The sequence below is a fragment of the Pinus tabuliformis genome, chromosome X (assembly GCF_031772625.1).
Source record: "Pinus tabuliformis cultivar Carrire ecotype Pingquan chromosome X, CPIR1, whole genome shotgun sequence".
Classification (NCBI taxonomy): domain Eukaryota; kingdom Viridiplantae; phylum Streptophyta; class Pinopsida; order Pinales; family Pinaceae; genus Pinus; species Pinus tabuliformis.
Genome location: NC_142308.1, coordinates 1,209,030,242 through 1,209,038,770, shown reverse-complemented (window position 1 = coordinate 1,209,038,770; position 8,529 = coordinate 1,209,030,242). Strand labels below are relative to the sequence as shown.

General features: G+C 38.6%; 1 pseudogene; it reads right to left on the bottom strand.

The window, feature by feature from the left end:
- Window positions 1-6,387: 6,387 nt before the first annotated feature.
- LOC149144311 (ubiquitin-conjugating enzyme E2 22-like) lies at window positions 6,388-7,656 on the bottom strand (annotated as a pseudogene).
- Between the last annotated feature and the right edge of the window lie 873 nt (window positions 7,657-8,529).

The following is an 8,529-nucleotide window of genomic DNA, read 5'->3' as shown; positions in this document are numbered from 1 at the left end:
GGAAGATCATCCGGTCTCACCGTTACGACTTCCTCCTGGATATCAAAAACTCTTGCCAAGTCCTTCGTTAGTTGAGAATCCAGCTGGCCCGCTCAAGTGGTCAGCTGAAGCGTCTATCATTGAGGATAAGCCAACTGAATCCATACCAGACGAAAGTCAAAAGGTCGAAGCGGCAGTTGACCCGGTCTTGCCTTCGGAGGATTTATCTTCGAATGATACAGTCACTGAAGAGGATAAGGATGACACCATCCAGATTCTCTTCATCAACACAGACTCCGACGAACACGGGGGCAATGCACCCATTCCTTTATCGCAGGAAGGAAGTTCGTCAGAGCGATATCCGGCCGTCTACTCGGTCCCACCACCAATCAACCTAGTTGTGTCCTTCGATTGGAACCAACTAGGCAGACCCCGGTTGCCAGCCAGTATACCATTCAGAGTTATCGTTCAAATATACAGAATGGTAATGGCTGGCACAATCATTGATGAGGGGGCATCTGTGAGTATCCTTTCCTCTATTTCTTGGAAAGCACTTGGTTCACCAATGCTTTTGCCTGAAATGAGAAATCTATCAGGCTTCGATAAAGGAACCAGTCGACCTTTAGGAATCCTCCCCAATGTGCCGATAACATTGAAAGGGAAGACCGTTCAAAGGAACGTGATGGTCGTTCAAGGACCCTTGGATTATAACCTACTCCTTGGACGAGACTATATATATTGCATGGGAGCCATCGTCTCCTCACTCTTTAGAGTAATGTGTTTTCCGCACGAAGGAAGAGTGGTCAAGCTCGTGGACCAGCTTTCATTTCCCGGATCACACATCGCAAATAGTCATATACCATCCCTAAACGGTCTCTTCACGCAAGAAGTGTCTCAACCCACGGTCCGTCCTCCCGATGAGCGCGAGTGATTCGGAAGGAGACGACTGGAACCCAGGGGGCATGCGTCCTGGTCTGCTTCGGCAGGAAAACTTTGGGTATAGGGTAGGTTTCCGCGGAAGAATATGACTAGTCTGTACCCCGCCCATGCTGGAAGAGGGTTATTCTAGAATAAGATTCTTTTGTCAAAGTTATGTGTTTGACAGAACAGAGTCACTCACCTTTGTCTATCTCGGTAGACATCGCCAAAGAAGTGTTTTGTTTGCTCTGTGAATAAGACAATCTTTGGGTAACCTGAAAGAGGTAGGCCTCTCTCGGTAAAACAAATGTTTTGGCGGAAGTGAAGTAGGGGTAACCTTGAAATCATACTTTATACCTGGGGGCATGCAAACCTTTTGGAGTGCAAGCAAAGAGCGGTTATTTATCCGTTTTTTGGGATTAGTCATTTCCTAACTTGCATAAAGGAAGGATGTGGGGTGAAAATCTAAAAGTTGCCGTTTTTATATGAGACTTTCTTATCATATGACTGGAAAATCGAGCAGTTTTAGCACACAGTTCATTCTCGTTAAAAAATAAACGCAAAATCCGAGCAATTTTAGCACATAGTTCATGCTCGTTAAAAAATAAACATAAGACTGATCAGTGTTTTTCCGCGTTTAAGCTCGTTAAAAAATGAACTATCTTCCGGTAAATAACCACTGTGAATGTAACATTATCAGCCATTAAAGCCTTGGTCGTGTTTGCACCATCACCTCCACTTTTCCATTGGCCGATCGTTCACCTCCATATGATTGTTTACCCATTTTGAGGAACAGCTGCGAAGAGTGATTTCACTAGCCATCCTTGTGACACTGCTGTGATTGGAAAATTCCAACCCGTACCTGGAATCAGCTGCTAACCCGTTTTATCACTCGTTCCTCAAAAGATGAGTCTTCTTTAAGCTCTTTTCATCTGACTCGTAAAATATGAAAAGATTGCCGAGTTTTGGCCTTCCAGCTCGTTAAAGCGACCGGAAGTGCTATCCCTCCTCTAGATTTTAATCTTTTTGGACTTGAGGGATTATTGCACAAAAAGATCGAGCGCTTGTTTTGTTCGGCTCATTAAAACTATCGAAAACTCATCCCTTCTATATTGTTTTATACTTTTTCGGACTTAAGGGATTAGATGACGAAAAAGGACTTTCGGAGTTGACTTTACGTACCTTTTCAGACTCTCTAAAAATGAAAAGGACCGAGTTATCTTTGTCGTTAGACTCGTTAAAATCATTAAATAGCGACAAACTTGTCTTTAGACGAGAACGAGTTTCACTATCGCTAGGCTCGTTAAAACATAGCGATGGGCTTGCCCGAAGGGCAAGTTATAGAACAAGCATATGTTATCCTCCTCAAGCTTGACAAAAATAAAGAGGTACTGGTCAGCAATGACTGGGGAAAATTGGGAGAAACTCGAGAAAACTTTAATGGTAGCAAGTCGCTCTTGAACATGACACTTTTCCTCCGTACCACAATCGGGTTGGGTTGTTTTCATTCACCGGTCACATCACCATGGTCTCACCATACCATCCATATTTGGGGTAATGCTACCGATCCATCGCATAAGTGTCGCCATATGTTCAAGAGAAGTCGTTCAGAGAAGTCAACCGTGTCCCATCCACTGCCGTACATTATCCTTCATCCTTTCATGACCGCCACCCTAAATCATATGTCCTCAGATCGTTTTCACCTCCATCAAAATCATTAGCTCCGTTCTGTGTCATTGATGTGGGATTCATTAAGGCCCTCCTTTGACGGATCGCTTCTTGTCGACATCAGCTCATTATCCAAGAAGTTGATCTAGGAACACCCCCTTCAGTACTTTGAAGCTTGCATGCCTCAATGGCAAGTTTCTCACTTCCGGCGATAGGTATACATCAATGACCTTCGACCGAAAGATTTTGCGTGGTGTTCGACGCCAAGTCCTTTATTCACACCACGTGAATTGTACTGCAGTACCTTGAGGGTCATTATCATTATCGGTGATTCCTCTCGCGCTTGTTAACGGTTTACCTCATTGACCGGTAATCAAGCGATGTCTTTCCATGTTCGACTTCAGAACATTTCTCACATGGATCGACTTGTACTTAGAGTGAAGATCAAACGAGTTTGAAGACCCCGGATCTAGTTTCATCCATCCGAGCTATGATATATATTCAAGAAAGATAAAGACATTGACATGTACATCATTGCAGCAGATAATCATCCTACCCAAAGGATGATAATTTCATCAAAATTATCAGTCTACCATCAGACGATTGTCTGTTCTATGTACAGAAAAATGAATTTATAAAGTTGAGCATGGGAATGCCCGCCTCAGCTAAATCATGAAAGCAGTATGAAAAATAATGTATTGTATTGTATCTTATTACAGGTCTCCTCCCAGCATTGGATGAACTTCAGATCCTCCTAATAAAGCATTTCACCCGATAAACGGCCTCATACTTTAGGGGGCAACTGTTATAGACATTTTTGTGCCTTACAGCTATAAGCATGAAATGTCCATAATCTAAGGGATCCAAAGTCCCTAAACATGTTGTTCCTACCCCTAGAGGAACAAGACTAACAAATCACAGCAATTCACAGAAGTTCTCCACCAGAAACTGCTCAAAAACAAGTCAATTCAGGATCAATTCAGAGGCTCCACTAGCTGTCTGCGTTGAAATGCAGAGATTACACTGGCTAGGTGCACTGCAACGCAGGTAGAAGCACTACCAGGGTGCGCTGAGCGGGAAGTGACAAATGGCAAGTTCATTCAACGAGGTGGAAAAGACCCTGGAAGCTTCCAGAATCTTCTCCAATGACACTTGCCTCAATGAATTCGACTAGTGATGAGTAAGAGGCTCTTAGTCTCCAAGTGGAAGCAAGAACTGACAGAGGGAGAGGACACTAGTCAGATCTCAAGCTGACTCATCCTCTCTCCAAACATCTATATATGGATCTCTCTTCCATGAGATCCAGGAGGCTGGAATTTTGTTGTTGCAAAGAATTGTTGTTGGTTTGAGACTGGAATCATTGGGTGCTTAACACTTTGAAGGGAGGTGAAGATAGGAATTTCATTTGCTGGGAAGGAGATGCTGGATTGGAACTCTCTTGGTTGTATCTCCTCCTGAACCTTGTTATTCATCAATAAAGCTATCTTGGTTTCTCCTATATACTGATGTATCTTTGATGTATGATTGCATTAGTATGTTTAGTTTATTTCTAATCCTGAACTAGTTATGAATATGAATCTATGTCTTTGTGTAGTGTTCTCTTCTTGTGATCTTGCAGCGACCTGTTGAAGCTGGGTGAGCGAGAAGGCAAGTAGCTGGGAACTCTCAAAGAGAAGAGAAACCGGATCGAGGGACAAACGGAAGACACCGATTAGTCCATTCATCTCTCTTCATTCTTAATTCATAAAGGAAGAATACTAGAATAGCTGTGTCTGTTTGTTGCTAAGGCACTGTCACACCTTAGGTGGATAGGATCAACCTACATAGGCATTTTTCCCCACAACATCAAGAACAAGACAACATTTCTTTTATTGTAGAAAACTATAATAAACATGGAAAGAGTTCACCTGAGTGTTCCTCTTCCAGCTCCAAGTGAAACTGTCCTCCAGGTTCATCCAGTCCCAGTCTTCAACGACCTCCTTCCATAACCAATACCATGATATCTCAAGCAAGTGGAAGAATATCAACACTCAAGGAAACAAGGGTTTCCTAAACTTGGGGAAGTGCTTGAAGCACAGGGATACTTCAGACTTGATCAGGGGATAATCTCAGTATAGTAATTTTATCTCTTCTCTCCTCCTTAAGGCCTTCCCACAACAGTCTTTTTATACTTCACCCAATTAGTTTTTTAATTGGGGAAACAGTTGGGGAAACAGTTGGGAACAGTTGGGCCACGGGCACTAGGAGGTAATCAACAGGTAAAACCCGTGAACTCTGCCCACAGTTAAGGATATTTGATTTTTTTAAGTGTTTTAACACATATATGCAAGTTGGGTATTGACTGACCCGCGTGTACATGCTTTTAACACAGGGAAAAGTAGCATACAGGGAGTAAAACACTATTTTTAAAATATTTGGACCAAGTCTGGAAGGAGGGGTTGCCCTAGGTCATAAACCAAGCATCACAAATACCAAGGGTGATATTTGGAGCTATAACAACGAAGTGTTATGTTCAAATATATAGCCAAAACCTGAACAGCTGGAGCAATAAGCACTGGCTCTAGTTCTTGATGAATTGAATCAGGTGAAAAAAATAACAACGGATAAAATCAATTGTGAATTCGATGGAGAAAATATTTTTGAATCTGAGAACAACCCACTTTTGATATCAAGTTTAAACATCCTGGTCTAAGTAGTGATTCTGTTTTATAATTGGAGCAGGTTCTAAGACCAAGCCTTTCCATCCTCTTAATACACATCATACCCACAGAAATGAAAAATAGGCATTATTCAACTAAAAACTAATTGTTGTGAAAGGACTAAATTTCAACATTGCCAAAGAAACTCAATATTTCAGGTTGATTCAATGTTTCCATTATGGCAATGGTTTTTCGGAGTAACAACTTAGCACCAACAAAACTACTATTTCTAAAACTGCATACAATCATTGAAAATTACATACCAAACTAGATTTACATGGATGAAATCTCATAAAAGAACACAAAAATACAAAATTATTTAAGGGGGCACCAAAAATAATAAATATAGATACCAACCGATAAACTTGTAGTAGTTTCCATTAACTATGTCTCAGGTACCCAATTTTTGGCTCCCAAAAATTCTGAGACCAAACCTTTCCAGCTTCTAAATACATTATACTCAATCCAGCCTCAAAGGATCAATGCATTTTAATTTCATAGAATAAATTAGCTCACCTTTGTAACATGACCAATTAAAAGACTCAAATAACTGATAAGAAGGTATAAAGTTCTATGATATTTTAAGACTTTTCTTCCTTGCATCAAATACACATCATACCCACAGAAATGAAAAATAGGCATTATTCAACTAAAAACTAATTGTTGTGAAAGGACTAAATTTCAACATTTCCAAAGAAACTCAATATTTCAGGTTGATTCAATGTTTCCATTACGGGCAAGGTTGTTCGGAGTAACAACTTAGCATCAACAAAACTACTATTTCGAAAAGTGCATACAATCATTGAAAATTACTTACCAAACTGATTTACATGGATGGAATCTCATAAAAGAACACAAAAATACAAAATTGCTTCAGGGGGTGCAAAAATAATAAATATAGATAACAACTCATAAATTTGTAGAAGTTTCCATTAACTATGTCTCAAGTACCCAATTTTTGGCTCCCAAAAACTATGAGACCAAACCTTTCCAGCTTCTAAATACATTATACTCAATCCAACGTCAAAGCATCAATGCATTTTAATTTCATAGAATAAATTAGCTCACCTTTGTAACATGACCAGTTAAAAGACTCAAATAACTGATAATAAGGGCTAAATTTCTATGATATTTTAAGACTTTTCTTCCTTGCATCGAGCTTTTTCTTATCAATGTGCACTCTTGTAGAAGCTAGATCCTTCTTCTTATGAACTGTTGATGCACCAACTCCTATAGCTTCTGTTGAAGCGACATTTATGCTTGGATCTTGAATATTATTCTCCTATTTGTTGTGCATGGTACAAGTGGGGTAGGAGAGGTCACAAGGGTATTTTTTGGGCCTTCATTTAAAGCAGTAGACTCTGAAATTTCCACTTTACTCTTCAATTTGGGCTTCAAAGCATGAATGCTTGTATAGAGCCTGCAAAATAAACCCATATCAATATATTTTGTTTGTAACATAAGCACATCATACCCATAAATAAGCTAAATTGATAAGTGGATGAACACATACAAGAAGAATGTGTCACAGTCCAAGGGTTGGATTCCAATCCTTCTTCAGAGTATTGACACATATCTCTCCATTGCTTGCAATATTAGGGTGGAAGATTTTTGTGAAAAAATACCTTGCAATCCAAGCCAATCATTACTATTGAAAGACGCCAAAGTTTATTTCTCATTTTTTACAAGTCATGCATCCCCCTTATATACTTGATGATTTAGATAAGCAGTAAGTAGAAAAACAAAAATAATGTCCTATAGGAAGCTAAGCGTCTAAAGAAAACATAATATCCATTTAAGAGAATGTAAATTAGATGAAGCATCATTATAAGGATCAACAATTACCTTTGGGAGGAGAGTTTGTAAAATTAGGAGTTAGAACCAGTTTCATTTGAAAAAAACCAAATTCATATGGAGTGTTAGCTGCATGAAAAAGCATCAATAAATGTAAATATAGGTCATGTTCCAAAAATCTAGTAATAACCATGCAAAAAAAAATTAATTCAGATGCTTTAGTAAATGAAAAATGAAAAAATGATTCCTTTGTCAAGCATAAACCATCCAAAATATGTTACATTGTTATGTGTTATTATTTTATAATGTGCATGGTCCTTCAATGTCCGCAACTATTATTGAAAAGTTGTCATCATTGACCACTACTATTATACCTCCATGAGGTGATTCATTAAGACACTTCAGCTCCTTTGAAATTTCATTTATCGCCATGGGTGGGAGGTTCTCGTTTGTAACCTGTAACACAATATATATATATATATATATATATATATATATATATATATATATATATATATATATGTATGTATGTATTTATGTATGAAGATCCACTTCAAAATGGAAAGCATCACAAAAATTTATGCCTGACAAAAACCATATTAACTGATCGTGAGAAACTCGAAATATAACAACCTACATGCAATTTTCACCACTGTCCAGGATGTTGGGGTTTTACATTCTGTAAATTGAAGACTAATCAGAACTCTGCACCTTTAATTCTAGCATTGAGGAGATGAAAGGAAAAGGGACTTTCTTGCAGTGCTGAAGAAACCAAAATATGCCAAAAATATATGTATTGGTAAAGACAAAACATAAACATTCACAATATGCCAATTACTAATAGCTATTTATGTATAGGCAAATGGTAATAGAAATCACAACAAGCTCTAGTAAGAGATGAAAGGCCCCAACTATTTACTGATGTAAGGTTTTTACTTTTGAAAGGAAGAGGGACTTCCTTGCAGTAAAAAATAAACAAATTTATGCCAAAAATCTATGCATGAGGAGAAAAAGGGATAGAAACATTCATAATATGCCAATTTAGTTGTAGGAAAACCTCTATTAGAGATAATTGAGTATCTATAATGAGCTAAAAGGCCCCATCATCCATCAATAGGGTCAAGATTTTTACCATGTCCCACTGATACAATTGCCTGAAATTCAACTTGTAGCAATGGCTAAAAACATCCACTTGCTAATTTGGTAGATGTAACCTCCCTATCTAGCAAGCAAGATGGAATTTCACAACTCTCATTTACCTTGAAGGCTTGAGAATGAAAACTTCAGTAAGGAATGAGGAAAGAAAAAAGAACAGATAACATAGTCAAGGAATAAAGACCACTAGCCATGACAAGATAAAGGGGCCACATATTCATTCTTGTCTATATTGACCAATTGTATCAGGGTGAAAATGTGTACAACATTAACGTAATTAAAAGAATGAGAGTTCAAATAATATCCCTACAAAACA